General features: G+C 42.5%; 1 protein-coding gene across 3 annotated transcripts in view; it reads right to left on the bottom strand.

Moving 5' to 3' along the window:
• znf609a (zinc finger protein 609a) overlaps positions 1–18137 on the bottom strand; it is a 67154-nt gene extending 49017 nt beyond the window's left edge. For 2 of the 3 annotated variants that reach the window (XM_046037162.1, XM_046037159.1), the window contains exon 1: positions 17730–18137. The gene's annotated coding sequence lies outside the window, so the exon portion shown is untranslated. Of the gene's footprint in view, positions 1–8681; positions 8847–17729 lie in introns of all 3 variants that reach the window. The other variant, XM_046037160.1, reaches the window with a different exon arrangement.
• Between the last annotated feature and the right edge of the window lie 1939 nt (positions 18138–20076).

Raw genomic sequence — 20076 nt, 5'->3', positions numbered from 1 at the left:
TGAGGTCGCTCCGTTTCTGCCGGACAGGCGAGTAACGTTAGCTTCGCTGTTCCACGTAAACGCCAGCTTCAGCGTTACCGTCTGTTGTCATGGTCGTGATGATCCCGGCTGGTTAGCGTTGTTAGCTTAGCCCCGGGCGAACGGAGAGAAACGGGTCAGCTCCGTGTTCAGCAGTAAATGTACAGTAGAAGCTACAGAGGCCGGTGAAGAAAGACTGCAGCTCCTCCGGACTAAAGAGGAGCTCCTCTGTGCTGCTGCCAACTGTTGAATAAAGAGTGAAGGAGTTTGGCCCCAAAGTTAGCACTGACTTCGGCCCTGGAGGTAAACAGTCGCTCCTGTGCTTCCAGCTCTTTTCAGTCTCTGTATTTTTGTACAAACTATTTCAAATAACTCTAGTTTTTTCCTCCGTTGTGTTTTGGACGCTGCGTTTGTGAGCTTACACATGTTGTTCGTTTGATGTTTGTTCACTAATTGTAACTATTGAAGTTCCTCTCGATAAATAAACTAGACTCCGCGCCTTAGATTGAGAAAAGTATTTTGCTTCAGTACATATATAAATATTGTCAGGCTTGTTGTCACACCTTCTACAGTGCTGCTAAAACAGACGACTGGTTACCATGGCAATGCGCCTTCATGAGTCTGTTGATAAACAAACTCTGCAGAATCGCATAGTTTCCCTTTAAGGCATGAACTCATGGTTGAAACGATTAGCGGTTTAACGGTAAACCATGGTAAAATTCCCGACGGTTATTATTATTTGATCTAGATGCATAATTCTGGTCTCCTTTGAAAGGCCAGGAGCTAAGGAATATAAATCCATTGTACATTAAAATATTTATTTTACCATTACAGATTACATGGAGATGCAATACAGAAAATATATTTTCATCCTCGCCTGGGGGAAAAAAGCTCTATTTTAATGCAGTAAACCATCAAAACCATCATAAAGAAGATTATAATGCACCTGAATATCTTCTAATCCACCTGGAAAACAGCTGTAACTGTAAATTTGATGAAAAGAAACTGATATACAACAGTTATTACACAATCTTTCATAAATATAGCAGGCGGATGTTTTGGCCATATTTACTGTTTACATGTTCACTTTTATTGGGAGTTATCTTCAAAACATTATTTCTCTCCACACAACCACGTTCCAAATAACAAAAAGCTTCCAAAACATTGAAATATTGATAAAAACAGACCAATAGCACTCCCATGCTTTATAGGCCACAGCTTGTAAAGCGTGGCGGACAAACTACAAAATGTCGTTACAGCCCACCACTGTGGGCTCAGAAAACAGACTGGGAGCCGTCGAAAAGCAATTACAGCAAGTAAGTAAGTGTTTAAGTGTTATTTACACAGTACAAAATATTTGAATAAAAATACTAAAACTCTGTCAGAAGCATCGTGTTTCTGCTTTGCATGACTGATTCCTTGGGTATAGAAATTTGAAAAATACTGCCACATCCCGTGTATAAAGAGAAGCACCCTGAAAGCAGGCTCAAACCACCGGCTGCACGGACGCGTCTGCCTTTTCACATTTTGCTGGGCTTGTAAATCAAACTCAGTGCTGCAACTTTCAGGTTAAAAATACCTTAATCCCAAACTCCTGCACCAGTCTGTATAGAGCAGCAGCAGCGGCACAGCAAAGGCCTCCTTCAGTCACCATCGTACTAACCAGCAGCCGCACGATTCTGCATTTGTTCGCTAAAGAGACCAGGAGGGCGGAGGAAATGAAAGTTAAACCACCAACACCTGAGCCTCTGAATCAGGTCTCTCATGCTCTACATAAAAGGGGACATCCTCCATCTTGTGCATAAGAAAACCTTCACCTGCAGGCTTCGTCACGCAGCTGTCTCCGGCAGCAAGTGGAAACACCCTCGTCCGGTTTCAGCACATGAAGTGGAATACGTACCAAATCATGTGAAATCAGAAATAAACGAAAGGTTAACCTTGACTGGAAAACACAAAAGTTTCGTTCTTTTCTTTCTTTAGACATTAGCAGACAGACACCGGATGCACACTGCTGTACGGGTTTAAAAATAAACACACTTTTAAGTCTCAGGCCGAGCGGTTTCACATGCTTACCAGGTTCTCTTCACATTGATCCTCCACCCTGGAAGCACAGAGGTAACTCAACAACCCACAAACTGCAGCAGCAACACAATGAGATCTCTAATACAGAGAGGCCCCGAGGGAAAAGAAACCACCAAACAGTGCAGTCTCGTCCTCTCCGTCTGGATCTACTGTCAACCTGCTCGGGCAAACAGCTGCAGGGTCCGAAACACCTCATTTAAATGTCTTCGCGGTTGTCTGTGTCCCACCCCTGAAACCTGACAATACGCTGGCGGGGTTAAAACGTGAACGGGTGTTACATTTCTGCTTTTAATCAACCTGTTAGCAGTGATGGGGGGGGGGAAAAGAGAGAGAGAGAGAGAGAGAGAGAGAGAGAGAAGAGAGAGAGAGAGAGAGAGAGAGAGAGAGAGAGAGAGAGAGATTAACGATTAAGTGTCGCCTTATGACTGATTTATCCATTTTATTTACAAAACTACTAATTTTAATTTAAAATTTAGTGAGTTCCTGTTGGATTTTCCAACAGTGAGTCACAACTCTCCTGCTGCTACAGTGAACATCACAGCAGCAGCATGTCCTGGTGAACTAGAAGGTAAACTGAATGTCCGTGGGCATGTATATCGCCCAGGATCTGTCTGGCCAATGTACTGGGTTGAGCTGCGAGTCATTAAACGTCACCTGACACACACATCATGGCTGAAACTGCTGGAACAATGCTGCGTGGTCAACAGACTTCTCTCTTGGGTATGAGCTCCTCATTTTTGCTTCCATGGGCTGATTCCTGTTCAGTGTCCTCCAGTTTTAAGTAAACTTCACTCTCCTCCACGTTTATTTATTTCGAACACAAATTTTTTTCTCCGCAACACATGCCGTTTATCACTGGCCTCCCCGGAGAAATAAATTTGTCAAATTTGTTGGAAAAAGCGATCTCAGAAAGAAGCAGACAGTTTTGCAGTTGCATTATAAATTTGAAGGTTGTATTCAGGCTGTCGGACTCAGACTGAGTCAAACGGACGTGAAATAAATGGAAGATAGAAGCTAAATCCTGCCGATCACACAGTACAAGTGAACCACCGCATCCCTCGACGACTGAGACAAAAGACAACGATATGAACGATCAACGCTGTTCCTGTACAGCTGGTCGGCCCCTGTTCATTATTACAATCATTAAAAAGCAGAACAGCAGGACTTTATTACGTTACGTTCAGTAGGAAGTTAGCCAGCATTAGCCAACAATCCACAGCCGACATTATTCTGGATTTATTTCAGGTTTTGGAAAGAGAATAAATCGTCCTTCTCCTTTCAACCTCTCTGGGTAGCGACTGTAAACTGGGGTGGCGCAGTGGATAAGATGATGCCTTTGGTGTGAGAGACCCGGGTTTAATCCCTCACTGTGACCCATCCACCATTGAGTCCCTGAGCGAGACACTTAACCCCTCGTTGATCCAGACGTGTATAGCAATTGTAAGTCGCTTTGGATAAAAGCGTCAGCTAAATGAATAAATGTAAATGTATTGAAGATGCCCAAGGAACAGCGTTTGACCAGGTCTTAGAAAAATACGGCCAAATAAAAATCGACTCTTTGTGCATTAGAGTCAATGGAGGCATGAAAGTGTTGTTAGAGAGAGTTGCGTTGTGATTGGACAGCTGTGTATTCGGGGTGTGGTTTAGCGAAGGGGCAATTGCTATATCTGTCAGAGGTCGCACGCCTCTGGAGCAACTAGGGGTTAAGTGTCTTGCTCAGGGACACGTCGGTGGATTTGTTCACCTTAAAAATTGAACCTGGATCTCTCACGCCAAAGGCATGTGTCTTATCCACGGCTCCATCACCACAGGAACAGGAAAGACGTGTGCTGAGAAAGTGGCGAGTCATGCAAAAAATCCTAACCTGCTTTATCAGTTTTGTTTCCATCCACAACACATCCGGCAAACAACGAAACAAGTCCAGCTGCGGTCTGTGGTCGATCACTTCCTCATAGAAACGGTATTAAATTTCACATCACGATTATAGTGACCAAAATTATCACAGTTATCTGTATTATCATGGTATATGGGTAATATTAAAATGTACTAGGGCTGAAACGATTTATCGATTGATAAAATGCGTCGACAGATTCTTTGCATCGAAGCTTTGTTTAATCCATACACAGAACAAAAAGCCCCGGTGTTCTGCCAGCGGACCACAGACAACAGCAACTTCAGCATTTAACTGAAATCATGACTGATCGTTGAGCTGAAGCCAAAGCTACTGCCATTTTGTTTGTCTATGGTTTTTACAAGAGCAGCAGCACTGAGCGCTTCAGTTTACACGCTGTTAGCAGGTCAGACAGACAAACCAAAGCTGAACGTTAACTCACCCTGCGTTCACTATCAGGTCATTTTCTTCAATCAAGTTTCCCTCAGCGCTCTCATAAAAACTAAAATAGGGCCGGACTTCAGAGAGACTGTAAAAATCTCTGCAGCGTCTTCCGGCGTGTTGTCATCGACCCAAACAAACCCACGCTGCATTCTGCGCATGTGCGCCTGCTTCTGGCAGACGCTGGACAGCGTTTGCCGTGAGATTATAATACCCGGTTACCATGGTAATTAAAATGTGTACGGTAATAATAACCTTCGGGAATTTTACCACGATTTACCGTTAAACCGGTAATCGTTTCATCCCTACTTCCTCATTAAGAAAGTCGTTTTTTTACAATGAATGGGCTGAAATTTATTTTAGTCTTTTTTTTAAATAATGAACAATGTTGAGTATTAAACTAGCGACCAGCAGATATACGTCATCCTGAATGACAGCAGATCTAATCTAACAGCATTACAGGCTAGGGTTAAATATCTATAGTTATACTGTAGAGAATAATGCGGCTGAAGGGCGTCTGACAAACTGAACCCCGCTGCCACCCTCTGAAATCTACAGCAGAACCCAAAGTTTGTTTCTTTTTCATTCATTAATAAAACACCACATTACTGCTGAGAGAACATGTAGATTAGACAGCAGAACACCAGCAAGACATTTTCAATGAGCAGCGTCAGTGTTTCAGTCTGTTCATTTACATTTCAGACTTTAAAAAACTGAAACAGAAAAAAACGACTAATACAAACTAATAGACCAGCCATGACCATCAGTCTCAGATTTATATTTTACTATTTAAAAGGGGTAAAATCGTATTTCGGTTTAGAGCGGCGTGCAGTGCGTTGATTCACACTCATTTCGTCTGTTTTCCAAACACGATGGGTGTTTCTGAATACCCAGTTCGCCAAGTTCGGCTCAGGAGGACAAACTCCCAGGAACAGGGGCACGCAGTCCGTCATTCAGCAATTGGAACAGCAGCAGACTTGATGACGGCCGGACCCGTTAGCGGCCGGGACCTCACATCTCCAAAAACGTCGTAGCAAATTCTTGAGAAAATCGACCACAAATTGGAAGTTCAACAACTAGTATTTCCACATAAAAGACTACATTCCGTGACACAGTAATATGACTTACAGTTGTGCCGCTGGTGCAAAATGCATTCCATAAAAGTGCAATGCAAGTCCATAAAAGTCACCACCCGACGCAGGCTCGGTAAAACGGACTGAGCGAGAACACGTCCGATATTTGACTGTACTTGGCTAGATGCAGACTTTTGACAGGAACAGTACTCGGGCTGCGACTGATGACGTTTCACAAATTCAGACAAGAACGCAGACTGAGAAACAGCTAATGGCCCCTCCCGTCCGAGCTGTCAAGGTTCACACACACCGTTAATAGCCGCTAGTCAATATCAACTGTTGTTAACTCTGGTGCTGAATGCTTGCTCCCTCAGTCTGGACTTCTTCGTCCCTCGCCATTTTCTCTCTCTTCCTCCACTTTGCATCATAATCCGGTCGTGTTCACACAGCGTAAGCACAAAGTGCGGCAGTAATAAATGTGTGTGCGAAACAGTGCGCTATAGAGTGATATGGATTGCGTTGATGCTTTTTTTTTTTTTTAGCATAATCGATGAATCGTTTCAGCCCTAGTGTTTTTAAACCCTTTACATTCAAACCTCGAATCAGGAAAACTGCAGATCTACCGAGGCTGCGACCAATAATTGTCTTCACTGTTGAATCTGCTGATTATTTTATTCTTGGATGTCATGTTGTGTATGATTTGCTGTGTGAATTCATTAGAGCAGTGGTTCTCAAACTTTCACGTCGAGGACCCCTTAACTGACACAAATTAGACCACGGACGCTCGTTTGATAAGATTTTGGCCCAGGATCGCCCATCTGATTGGATTTTGGCTTTTAGATATTTTATTCCAGAAAGCGTGTGAACTCTATGACCAAAACAGTCGTGCATTCGGTCACTATGTTCCTTAAGGATGGAATTATAGTGAAAGAAATGATTCCCCTTTTTGCCGGGGACCCCCTGGAACCTCTTCAAGGACCCCACTTTGAGAGCCACTGCATTAGAGGAAGAGATGCTACTGATGGTCGTCAGTTGATTGCAAGATCATGTGATCACCCACCTCTCCACCCAGCTCTCTCTCTCCCTCTGCGACCAGGAGATGCAACAGCTAAACTCCAGCTCCACCCTGAGATCTGCACCGCCCTGGCCTTTACCTCCTTCTCTTCTCCCTCTCTCACGCATGTGTCTCTAAGTGAAACCTAAATGATCAAAGCATCTATAGGCGGCGGCCCCGCAGACCCTGTGTTTTCTGTTTAACTGCTGTATCTCCACCTGGTTGTTTAGCTGTGGGTGAAACAGAGGCCTCAGAGGACCAAAATAGCAGCGTGTTGAGATACAGATAAAGATACAGAGATGTGTGAACTTACTGCAGCGTGTTTCTTCATGCTATATTCGCTTTCTGAGACCAGTGCTTACACATCTTTTCAGGTAAAACTTAAGATACTTTACTGTAAAACAAAAGATGTCACGAGGAGATCTTACGGATCAGTATCTGGGCTAAAATAAAACAAATGTCAAGTGAGGCTTTCAGCCAACTTGTACAAGAAAATGTGGTCCTTACATCAGCATTAAGTCACAAGCAACAGCTGAGCAGTTTTGATCATTTCTGGGTTTCCCCCAGGTCGTTATTTAGCAGAAGTGGTAATCGATTACTTCATTCAATTAATGATGTGAATTTACAATATGACTGATCAAACACCGCCGTCTAAACAGAAACCACACTCTTAACGTAACGCCCACGTTCAGATAAGTAGTGTAGGCTAGTTAGTATGGCGGCTGTAGCTGTGATTCACTGCGATTATAGATTAAGGACAAGATATGTTGCTCAAAACAAGCTGCTTTCAAAGATTTCTTACCACAAGCTGGATATCTTGAGACAGGTGAGCAATAGAAACGCACCATATGTTTTGTGATATGTCCAATAACATGGACGTCTGGCAGGCAGTCCTGTAGGGAACTCTTGGCAACGTAGCTGAGGAGGAGGGACCACCAGCCGCTGTTTAAACTTGTGAAAATGGCGGCCGAAGAAGTTGCAGCGGTTTGCAATAATCATCTGCCCAGTTACAATTCACCATTAAAAAGAAGATGAAGCAGTGACCAAATGTTGCGGTCATCATTCCCAGTTAGTGCACAAAGGTGCGTTTGATTTTAAAAATTACTCACCACGCAGGTGCATACAAGGCTCCAGACTAACTTTCTGCATTGGTGCAGCCACATTTTTCACAGCACAGTATACTCAACCTTCTGCCACTTCCCATACACACTGATAGTTATGCATATTACTGTAAACAGGAACACCTGCAGTTAATTTACTGCACCTGGAGAAAAATGTAACAAGGCGGCAACACAGACCACAAGAACTATGGTTGGTCGGCTTAGCATCCCATTTCCTCAGAGCTCCCAGGAAGTGCTCCGTGTTTTGAAGTCAGTTTTTCTAGAGGCCAAAAAAGCAGCGGTAGATACTTTCTGAGCATCACAACCCCCACGACACGTTTCACTATCACATCCATTTGACCAAGAACATTTTGAAAGTCTAGAAGAGCCGCGCAATTATTTTACTCCCGTTCAAGTTAGCGGAGGCTAAACAGGAAGTTAGCCTGCTCACTAGAGGCGGGAGAAAAAAAATAGATTCTTAGATGCATCGCAATGCAGACGTGGAAGATTCGTAATCGATTAACAAATGTCATAAATGTATTATTTAAATGTTAACTGATAACGTAATGGTGGAACTGGCGAAAGTGCAGCACCCGGACCGTCTGTGGCGTGCACATAACAGAGACCAGTGTCATCCGGTATTGGGTACCGCTGCAGAATGAATGACCGGCGTACTAAAATGTCACAATCCCTTATATCGATGCGCAAGTGATGATTTTAACTCACACACTGTGCGAGCATGGCGACACCTAAACACCCAGAACATGACGGTGAAAGTTAGTGGAGAAAAATATTAGCAGTAAGTTTTAGCTAACATCTCCCCTGTATAAATCCAGCGTCCCATCTCTGCTTTTGATTGGCTCCCACCTTCTTCCAAAAACACACAGATGCTGCCGACAAAAAGAAAAGATTTTTGGGTCCACTCTGCAGTCCTGGCATAGTGTTCACAGTGCACTGCATGTTAGTGTAGTAAGGAAAGTATCCGAACTGAGACACTCGGGTTGTTAATGTGCAACACTAACCGCATGCCGTGTGAGCCGACAGGTTTAATTGGCTGAGCGCTGCGGTGGAGCTTCTCCTGAACTCCTGCAGTGTGTCTGCAACACAGCTGTCACATCTGATGGAGGTACCAGGTCCAAATTCAGGAGGGAACGTCTGGCTTTACATCGCTGTCCTCACTAACGTTACTATTTATCACAATCACAGAAACAGACACAGCATTTATTTTAGCATGAGACTTTCTTTCCTTTATATTCAGACTGCCATTTTTGTCATTTAATCATTCAGCCTGACATCGTGTTCTTATTACCATTTTCTGTTTGTGAGATGGGGGCAATATCTTGACCTAACCCATCAGTAGTAAGTGACACATCGACATCATGTTTAGTTGGCGTGGAGGCTGCAGTAGTGACAATGACAACTGAGGAAATATGGCGATGTAAGGGTTGTTATTCCTGCAGGTTTTCGGGTGCAGCTGCACTGATCTCCCCAACGCCATTTGTGTGTCAATTTTCCTGTTGTTATTTTCTGCCTCTGGCACAGGTAAACCTGGAACACAGCCCGCAAACTTTGCATATGGGCAACGAGGGCAAGAGGTCTGGGAGCAGGCTTTCTTAACATAGCTAATCACAATGCAGACACAGGAATCCTGAAGTAAAATTCAATACCTTTGCAATATATTTCAAGACTGCCGCGCCACTTTGAGCTGTAACAGGTTAAGTCAGCCACGCACCTTTAAAAGGGGCAGTGTGGAGTTTTTTCAATAAATTTAAATATATTTATAACCTTTTTACCTTTTATGTGTGAACATGTTGTAACCTCACCTACAAACTGAGGCATTCACCAACTGTCTTAAGTTGCCTGTAAAGGCCTAATGTTTTTATGCCAAGGACTGGTTGGATTTCCTGCAAAGATCCATCGTCTTACACTGGCTGTGCCGTTTATGTGCACAACATTACTGCAAATCATGTAAAACACAGTGTGATTGTGTGTTTTAGTTGCTTAAACTAGATACTGTTCGCTTGCCTGCAAACACAGACCAGTTGATAAATACCTGAAATAGCTGTTATTTACTGTCAGGCATAAATATGGAAATGGTATAACTCTTGGTTGCAATCTGAAACCTTCCTGCTAGAAGCCACTAAAAACTATACAACGCAGCTTTAACTTACATTTACTATAAATTCATTTGGAGACTGTGAAACTAAATCTTTTTTTTTGTGGTAACTTTCATCGACCACTTGACAAATACAACAGAATTAAAGAGGCCAAAAGGGAACAAAGCTCAAGAGAATAAACTGAGTGATGGAAAACAGTGTAGTACAGACATTTGCATCCTGGCTCTGGCTAAACCTACATCTGTCCACTGCAAAGGCTCCTTCCACAACCTGGAGGAGGAACTAGTACACATGACTATTAGTATTTTGTTATAACATTAAATTAAGAGTATATTGTTAATATAATAGTAAACTGTTAGTTTGATATTAATATATTAATTATAGTTAAAAGTACAGAATATACAGCTTAGCACAATTATATTAATTCCAGTTACAGCTGTTTCAGTTCGGGGTTGTTTCGTATTCATGAACTTTGTGCAAGAAAAATGCTCTACATGGTAGTTAGTCTCTACCTTTAATTTTAAGTAGGCTACTAACTCGTCAGTAATCCCAACTATTTATACAGATCGACGAGTTCAACATTTGGAAAGTTTGCTGTATCAAATCAACCTTTTTTTTACGTCCCGCTCCATCCAGGCTGTGATTGATCTGCTCACGAAAAGTGACACTGACGAGCGCATCGGCTTTATGAAAAGTTCAACGCGTTTCAATAAAAGGCAGCGATTGAGAAACCAAAACGCTGCTTATATTTTCCCTGTCGTCTACTGTCTTACCGCTTCCACTGCTGGCAGTGCATCTCTCTGCAACCGGTCCAATGGGAAAATCCCGCTGTTCCAGAGGGCTGTTTCACAAAAGCAGAATTTAGAAATCCAGGATAAGCGATAAAGCTAGGCTTGACCTAGTGTGATCAGTGCATCCTGGGTTTAATCAGTTTCAAAGAGGCCAAACCAGGCTCAGAAGGTGCGACTATGTCAAGCCAGGTGGAAGTAATTCAGATAAAGGAGCGTCAACTACTTTCTTCAAGAGACCACACTGTCGATCACAGATTCATTGATGTTGAAACCCATTAAAGACGCGCGCAGCGTACTTTATTCGCTGTTTCTCACATGTGTAAAGGTTTACGATGAAAAAAAATGCACATAATAAAAGAAAGAAAGAAACACGGCCGCAGTATTAAAACAGCGAGAAAAAGCGTGGCAGAGAATAAAGGACCGACTTAATAAGTAGCTAAAAGTAACACTAAACTGAAACTGTCATAATTAAAATGTTACCATGAATTATTTATTTTTTCCCCTCATAGTATTGTGTATAAAAATATATATATATATATATATAGTAGGCTTGGCAGAGAAGCTGGAGGTCTGCCAATTTTGTGTGAAAATGGTGTACTTGTTAACTCCGTATGGATAATAGATAATAAGTCAGTGATGTGGTGCTCATAGAAAATACTGTATGATATTTTTAACTTGACCCTGAGGCTTTAGTCCTACAGTCTGACAGCCAGTCTGCCAATGTAGTTTAAGTATAAGGACATGATGTGTGTTTTACAAACTGTCAGATGTCTGAACTGCCCACACTTGAAAAAATTAACAAAATAAAAAACAGGACTTGGACCTAGATATGGAGATAAAAAGAAGCCAAAGGTGATCATTGCAAAGCACGCTGTAGCATGACTGTAGCACGATGTATTAATCATTGTTTTCTCTCCCGAGCTCCCAGCAGACCAGTGATCCCAGGGAGAGAAAAAAAAGGTCTAACAACATTGTGGTGTCTCCTCCCTGTTGTTTCATAAAGAAACAGTGCAAAATATAGTCTCTTTACTGAAGTGGGCCTGTAATTTGGGAGTTTTATTCAATTATGAAACCTCAAGTAAATTATTTAGGCCTATATCTATCTATCCTCTATATTGTGTGTGCACCATAAATTTCTTGAGTGACATAACGTCTTCTCATTTTTAAAGGCACGATATAACATTACAATTATGACTTATAAATATTTTTAGCTTCTCACACATTCAGTCGGTCCACTATAAGCTGCCACACTTTCTTATTACTGTGCCTGAGTTACCTTTTATTTTATTTATCACTTTTCTTTACATGTGCTTTCATTCCACGTAAACCTACTCGCTGATGCTCGTTGTGTGCAAAGTATGTCGCACGTGTCTTCTCCAATTATGAAACCTTAGAACTACAAACTGCTATTTTAATACAGGCTAATGAAAAATATGCAAAACAAATACATCGGAACATGGAATAACTGCTGAATAACCGCTGACTGAACAGATAAGGGACCAGGATTAACTAAGCCTGGCTGTTAGCCTGGTCCGGAGCAGGCTAGCTGCACAGAATAAATCGCCATGGTAACTTATGCGCTACTGCTTTCATGAAACCGAGTCACGGCTTAATTCAGCCAGGATATCTGGAAAATCCCGGCTTAATCAGCTATCTTGGTTTTGTGAAACAGCCCTCTGATCGCCAGTTCAACTATGTTTTGAACGAGTAGCATTGGGGGTCCGGCGTGGTGGCAGATTACCGTCGGTTGTAGCTTACTCGTAAATCATTTTACCGGTTCGCACGGATCTATTTTTAGGGGCGTGTAAGAGCGCACGGTAGATCCCTGCACCTAACGTTACACAGAATAATCCCACACACTCGCTAAGCACTGCCCATCTAGGATTTTATGCTATGCAATACAAATTAATACATTCACCCTTTCAGCATACAGTCTTTAAGCAAACAGGTTTTTCACATTTACAAATATATCTACGAAACTGAATACCTTGTTAAATGTCGATTAAGACTTTTTAATGGCCTTAATCTTCACAAAATTGATTTATTACCTTTTAAGACTTTTTAAGACCCCCCTGACAGAGTTTGGTTGCGCAAGTTCCATCTACTTTAATAACAGTATATGCGTTCAGGACACTAAAATTTCCCACAATCATTTTTATATCAATGCGCTACTAATTTTCCCCTCACACAGTCGCTCGGCTCGCTTCCTCTCCTCATTCTTCAAAAGGACATCTTCCGTTCAGAGTAACGCGTAACGAACGATAAATACTCAGGAGATGTACGGATATACAAGGTCTTCTGGTGATTCTGATGTTTATCTATTTCTATGTGGCGGTACAGACCAGTCTAATCCCTCCTGCCTGGACGTCAGCTTGCCGCTTCGGTTCTCTGGAGGCGGCGGCAGAGCGGCTGGCGGTCACAGCTCAGGTAGCTCTTCAGCACTGCAGCCGTCACTGAAGGACCCCTAGAGCCGCGTGGCAGCGCTGGGCAGGCTGGTCGGGGTGATGGCGGGTCACGCAGCTCTCAGCTCTTCTTGAAGCTCAGCAGAGCTTTCTGCCCGTCTCTCTGGCCTCCCAGGAGGTGCAGACAGATCGGCTCATGTCAGCTTCCTGTTGGTGTCCTCCTCCAGGGCAGATCCTGCTTGCAACCCGACCGTCACGTAACACTACAGAAGCCTGCACTGTGCAGCAGATAATAACCGGGATCTGTGTGTCCACAGCTATTAATACACACTTCACTGGTATTAAAACGTCTTGCACAGGGCGATGAAGTGGACTCACATGGCTGCAACTGCTGTTTAAAGTGGAAATATGTTAAAGAGGCTAACGTGCAGTGAAAAGTGAGTTCAACTTATCCACAAGTGTTTTGTATGCTTTTGAAAGGAGGTGCACGGAAATAACTGAAAGCGTCAAAATCTGAGACGTCTGCTGGAATGGAATTTGTGTGTGGTGGAAACCCTGATGTGCTTTCACAATGTTTTCCCTGCAATAATAATAGTAGTATCACAACACATGTGATTTTACTATGCACAGGGCTGGACCTGCCACTGTGGCTGCTGGGTTTTAAAGTCCAAAAGCTACTTCCTTCTTTGAACCGGCAGTGTGTAACTGCATGTGAAGAATAATAAAACAAGATCTACAATATTAAAGCAATAGGCTATTTAACTTCATACGGTAAATATTTAAACTTGCAAGGAAAATTCTGACATTCTCTCTCTCTCTCTCTCTCACACACACACACAGGACCAGAACTATAACTTGTTTGAGTATCGGAGCGCAGCTACAGGCATGTGTGCACTGTTAAGTTTTGGCTCATTTCGAAGGTTATATAACCAATGTTCCTACGGTGGCAAGTTTAAATACGTTAGTAGGGTTTGGTATCAAGAACTGGTTCCAAGTTGGAACACTCGAGGATTCACACAGTGAGTTTTAGTGAGGAACGTGAACAGAAACAAGTTAAGCTTAAAGAGGTGGTGTTCTGCTTTTTGACTTTTTCCCTCTCCTTTATTGAGTTATATTCTTTTTTTGTGCAAGTAACAGGTTTGCAAAGTGAAAAAGCCCAAAGGGAGTTCCCATCTCCCGCAGAAAACTCTGAACTGAAAACAGCTCGTTTGTAGTCCAGACGCTTCCCTTTAATCCCTGTGACGTCACAGGGATGAAAGCAAAACGCGCCTCATATAACGCTCGCCGAGCGGCTACTCCGACACGCCCTCAGAAACAGCGAGCTGCAGCACACAGCTCTCCTCTCCCTTCCAAACACCAGCTACCCTCCAGGCAGTCAGTGGACATAAAGTTGTTCCTGTGATGTAGAGACAGAGCTCAGTTAAAACTTTATGGATACAGATTAATAACTCACCGCTCTGAAACTCTCGCTCCAGTCCAGTACGGCTGAACCCGAGCAGTTTACCGGCTTCTCGCCGACCCGCCCTACTCTGCTTCTGATTGGCTAGTAGTCCTTAACTAGGAACTGAGCATGTGCAGCTCCCAACAAAGATCATTTAGAGACAAGATGTATCACTCCATAGCTAAAACGAAGGAGCTGCAGCAATGTGCAGTAGGACAAAAATATAACCATGTAAACCTGCTCTGGTACAACCTCTAAATAAGATTTTGAACCTGAAAATGAGCAGAATACTTCCTCTTTAAGAAACTAAAACAACTTGGTTAAAGTTCAGGAAAGATTGTAGCCATGGTTCTAAACAGTGTTGTACAAGTTCCAAGTTGTACCAAATTTACAAGGGTTGGATAAGACCCGTGCGTTTGGATTCTGCTTCTCGGTTCGTAACCGTCTGCATGTTTCAGCTCCTGATTGGACTGCAGCAGTGTTTCGCATTAATTGTCCCTTACGTGCCAGGACCTGCTACACCGACCGAACATCACCAATGATGTTTAGTCAACGAACGACGTCTACAAGTGATTCACATGTATTACATGCAAGAGGCGTCACTTGATTTTGCTCATAAAGCAACTCCTTATACTCAGTCCCTTTCTAACCTCATTCCTTCTTTTCATGGCTGATTTGCTTGTCTGTTTTGAATAATACAGAAGATAAAGAGCTTAAAAAATTATTGCATATTGAAATTGCAATATTGACAAAAAAAAAAAAAAAAACCCAATTAGATTATTTTCCTAATTCGTTCAGCCCTAGTTTGGGTCACCTGAAAATCACCAAAAATGACGATATAGTTTGCAGCACTAAGAACTGAATGTCTGACCAAAGCAGCTGTTACTGTAGGAGGAGTTAGGGACCGTCTGAAAAGTGCAATATGATCCATTTCAATCATCAAAATCTTTTATGTTTTTCCAACATAGAAATCTCAAGACAACTGCCAACATAGTGAGCACCCTTAAACATTTCATGCCTGAGAGTTTGTAAATCATCCTCTCACAACTTTCACAGCTGTTAGTCATTTTCTGTTATGTTCAGATGTTTTTATTTAAAAAAGGAGTGTACAATGAAATACATGGGATTTATAGTTTGTTTTTGTTTTTTTACCGTGGTTGGTATCAAGAATCGTGGATTTTTGCTGGCATTAGTAAGTTTCTGGTGTCGTGAAATCCCTAACTCACACAGGCAACCCCGCTGTCTGACCCTCTGTGATTGGTTTAAAAACAGTCACATGAAAAAACCTCAGACGAGCCTTTCTTCCTCGTTTGTGGCTCACCACTTTTGTTTACATCTTTCAGTACTTGGTGCAGGAAAAAGTTGCTTTAAAAAACAAATCTCCTTTCATCGTCTGCAACCAGTGCTGCTTTTATTCCCCCCATTACCAGCTATGTTTCCTCCCACTGACATAAAGAAGAGTACATATCTATGAAACAAAGACTAACGGCTCTATATCTGACTGCATCAGACTTCCAAGTTCAGGTTTATCTCTCAAGGCCACAAGTTCCCTGGTGCACAATACTGAAAGAAGGCAGCAACAAATCATTTAGTAAGTACCATCCTGCATAAGCAGATTGAGTCACGTAGTCCAACAGTGCAAGTCAGACGTCTGTCTTGCAGAATCCACCTCCTATTCGATCAGCCGATATCCTGTATGTGTCAGTAGATTTAGCAGAAAGATAAACATGCGTTGTTTAATGCCTGTTACGTCCCTTTGTGTTCATTCACAACTATAATCTTTTATGTTGCTTCAGAAGTCTCCTGTTTATGGAATTAAAACAACAATGGAGCTTAGTTTAGATTAAATGACCATCACACACTTTGATAGAGTAACTTTAAAGGCATTTAAACTAAACTTTCTTCTAGTAGTTTAGCCCTATAACTGATGGTACATGCCTTTCATCAGCAGCTTATGTTATGCGACTTTAACCACGCTTTAAACACAAGCCTATAGGCCATAATTCTAGTACCATGTTTTAATGAGAGCAAGATTTGCGCTGCAAGTTACAAGTTAAGCTGAACCTGGCAACCCAGTTCAGGGGACGTGTAGTTAGCCTGCATTTACATTATCTTACCGATTAGTGTCCGTTTAGGGGGTTTAGAGGACAACAAACAAAAGCAATGCTTAAGTGCCAATTATCTGTGGGGGGTACGATAGCTATTTGCATACGTAAAGAAACAGAAAAGTGTCAGTAGTCCCACGAAGATAGCTGACCAAGCTACCGTTAGCTGAGCTCATCGGCGGTCTAGCTAGCTAGCGGCTGGCTCGTCGGCCCTGCATCTCACTGCCCTTTAGCGCACAGCTAACACGCACACAAATAACACCTTACAACGGCTTTATCCCAATATAATTAGCCTCAAAGTCACGCAACAACATTTATTTAAGAGCCCAACATCGAATAATATGAAGATATCTTAGCGCAACTTGTGCAGCTTGTCAGAGGCCCGCCGTGGCCCGCTACGACGCTAACGAGATCCATTATCGGACGCGGTGGTGACATTTCAATGTTCCCGGGTGTTCGCTTTGCAGTGAAACAACCATTTTTACAGTAACCGTTACAGCATTTAAATGTGACATTATACACGCCAAACCAGGTCTGAACCACTGCGTACAAACGTCGTACAGATCGATTATATAACTGTTGACCTGACGTCCTATTTTGTCGTGTGATGGACATTTATCGATGCGGCGCTCTCAGCCTCCCCTGTCAAACATATACATCCATTATCGGACAAGGGCTAACATTTCCCCCTTAACAGTATACGATGTTTTGCCTCCTTTATATCATTAATTCCCGTTTCCAGCACCACTGCTGTCATGCAACATAAAGGGAGGACCCACACAAAGTTAAATAAGACTGATAAGGAGTTTCTAAAATACAATAGCAGCTTGAAAACACGCTAACGTTAAACATCCGAGTGCTGGTTAAACACAAACACATGACACGAGCATTGTAAGTTAACGTTAACTTTAGCTATTAAAACGTGTGACTAACAGTTATACAAAACAGAGCACGTATTTCTTGATACATTTAAAATGAGTGTGAGTGTAGTGGTTAAAAATGTTCAGGTGTCAAAAAAAGAAACAAACGGGTCAGACGGGGACGTGTCCGATGATGGACGCATGCCCCTTAGCTTCCCCGGTCTCTCCAGACAAAGACAGCAGCTAGCCTGCCGAGCTAACCCCCGGGATAGCTAGCAGCAGGCGATCCCGCGTTTCAAATAAACTGGATCACAAATTACCACCAAGAGAGCCGGATTCAGCGGGTCCACTTACCCCGTTAGAAATCCCTATCCGACCAGTGTTCATGTACACTCCATAGGTTCCGATAATCCCAGTGAAAACAGTTAAAAACCAGCTCCCCAAACTGGCGGATCGAGCAGGCGGACCAGTCAACGTGCTCCCAGCTCACTGGACCGCAGCCATCACACGGTCACATCCCGGGGAGAAAACTGGAAAACAGCGGGAAACACCGACATCTTGGACTCAGTTCTCGGGTCTGGAAGACAATAAAACCGATCCCGGGTATTCCATGACTGGATGTGATATTCCCAGTTTCCAGACCGACGTTATCCCCCGTTAACAGACGCACAGACAGCCACAGACAGACGAACGGCACCGTGGGGCTAAATGGCTGTTGGGTACAATGCAACAAACCCCGGAGCCTGGATCAGGGGAGACACTGGACCCGGACTCAGTTCAGGGCACGGCAGGGACTCTCGCGGATTACGGACTGGATTCATTACACCTTGTTGCACTGACCAATAACCAGAGGTGGGGAGAAACAACTTACATGTAATTTAATTACAAAATAAATGTTACTGAAACCCTTTACACTCACTGGGGGGGAGATGTGTAATTAAATTACAGGTACTTGTTCATGATTACATCTGGGATAAAGCTCGGCTACATTGGGGTGGCGATGGCGCAGTGGATAAATGCCTACCAACGTGTCCCTGAGCAAGACACTTAACCCCCCAGCTGCTCCAGAGGCGTGCGACCTCTGACATGTATAGCAATTGCAAGTCGCTCTGGATTAAAGCGTCAACTAAATGAATAAATGTAAATATGTAAAATGTTTGGGCAAGTTGCTTTCAAAATGTAATACATTATAGATAACTAGTTACTGTCATTTGAGGGTAATTAGTTCCATCCATCCATCCTCTACCGTTTATCCAGGGTCGGGTTGCGTGGCTGACAAATAAAATTATATTTTATATTCTCTTTGTATCTTGGAGATGACCATGCTAAGGGTAACATAATATAAAGTAAAATAAATATCTACAGTTGACAAATTAATTTGTTTTTAATCAATGGCGTGGTGCAAATTACAGATAAAATAATCTACAGCTAGCTGGTTAAAACCAAGGGGATTAGAGACCTTTGTTGTAGAAGTAAACCTGCCTGATGTTATTAGCTTTCCTGTAATTTATTTCTCGCTTGCCAGCTAGTTAGCTAGAAATGTGAGCAAATGTGAGTTTATAACCTCAGAATTTGACCTCAGACTTTCTGATAGTGAAGCTGCTGGTTGGCTGACGGGGCTGTCCAGAGTCTAAATAACATCTAACTTATATAGATCAACCATGAAGGGGAGCAGCGACCGAGGGGGGCGTCTTACCCCCAAAATACTAATCTAGCATTTTACTACTTTAACCAAAAACTATTAAAAGCTTTATCTCTGAACAAAGTTATGTTAAGGCTTCCCTTAATGTAAATATACAGATATATAAAAACTGAACACAATAAAAAAAAAAATTACAGCTTATTTTAAATGACCAAAAAATTTGATCAACTTAGGTCAGAATGGCTTTTAACAAATAACTTCAAAAATTGATTGTGTGAATAAATATATGTGAAAATAACTTTATTTGAATACGTATTTTCTTTGATTATAGATTTATTATTTTTGTAGATGTATTATTCTGTGGTTGCAGTATTGTGTAATTATGGCATTTAGGGTATAAAGGGGTAGGAGTTTTACTTCTACCCACTCCTTTTTGCACATGTAAATAGAGGTGTTTAACTATTGGAAATTATGGAGTTTAAGTTTTGTTATTCACCTGTTGTTTTTTTTTACCACTATTTTATTTTTGCTTTGTTTTTAAGATGTGCCTGCATAGGTGGGTTCTAGTGATGTGCAGATCACAGTTATATCTGAGGATCGGTGGGTGTTTGAACAGTCTGATTACATTTACATTTATTCAACACTTTTATCCAAAGCGACTTACAATTGCTATTCATGTCAGAGGTCGCACGCCTCTGGAGCAACGAGGGGTTAAGTGTCTTGCTCAGGGACACAGGGGGAGGGGGGTGGGATAAGAGGGGGGAGATAAGAGGAGATGAGCTCCTCCGTAGTTTGCAACCAATGAGACCTGCACTCCCTCCTGGGGCCGTTGTCTCGGCTGTAACTCGTCCTCATCTGACTGGAGTCACTGGATTTATGTTCAGCTGGTGAGTCTAATCAGTGATGGTCCAGAATCTAAACTGTTTTTTTTGCTCAGTCAATGAGACCTGCACTCCCTCCCGGGGCCGTTGTCTCGGCTGTAACTCGTCCTCATCTGACTGGAGTCACTGGATTTATGTTCAGCTGGTGAGTCTAATCAGTGATGGTCCAGAATCTAAA

The sequence above is a fragment of the Micropterus dolomieu genome, linkage group LG22 (genome assembly GCF_021292245.1).
Source record: "Micropterus dolomieu isolate WLL.071019.BEF.003 ecotype Adirondacks linkage group LG22, ASM2129224v1, whole genome shotgun sequence".
Taxonomy (NCBI): Eukaryota; Metazoa; Chordata; class Actinopteri; order Centrarchiformes; family Centrarchidae; genus Micropterus; species Micropterus dolomieu.
The sequence above is the reverse complement of the archived record's forward strand: the minus strand, read 5'-3'. Positions and strand labels throughout refer to the sequence as shown.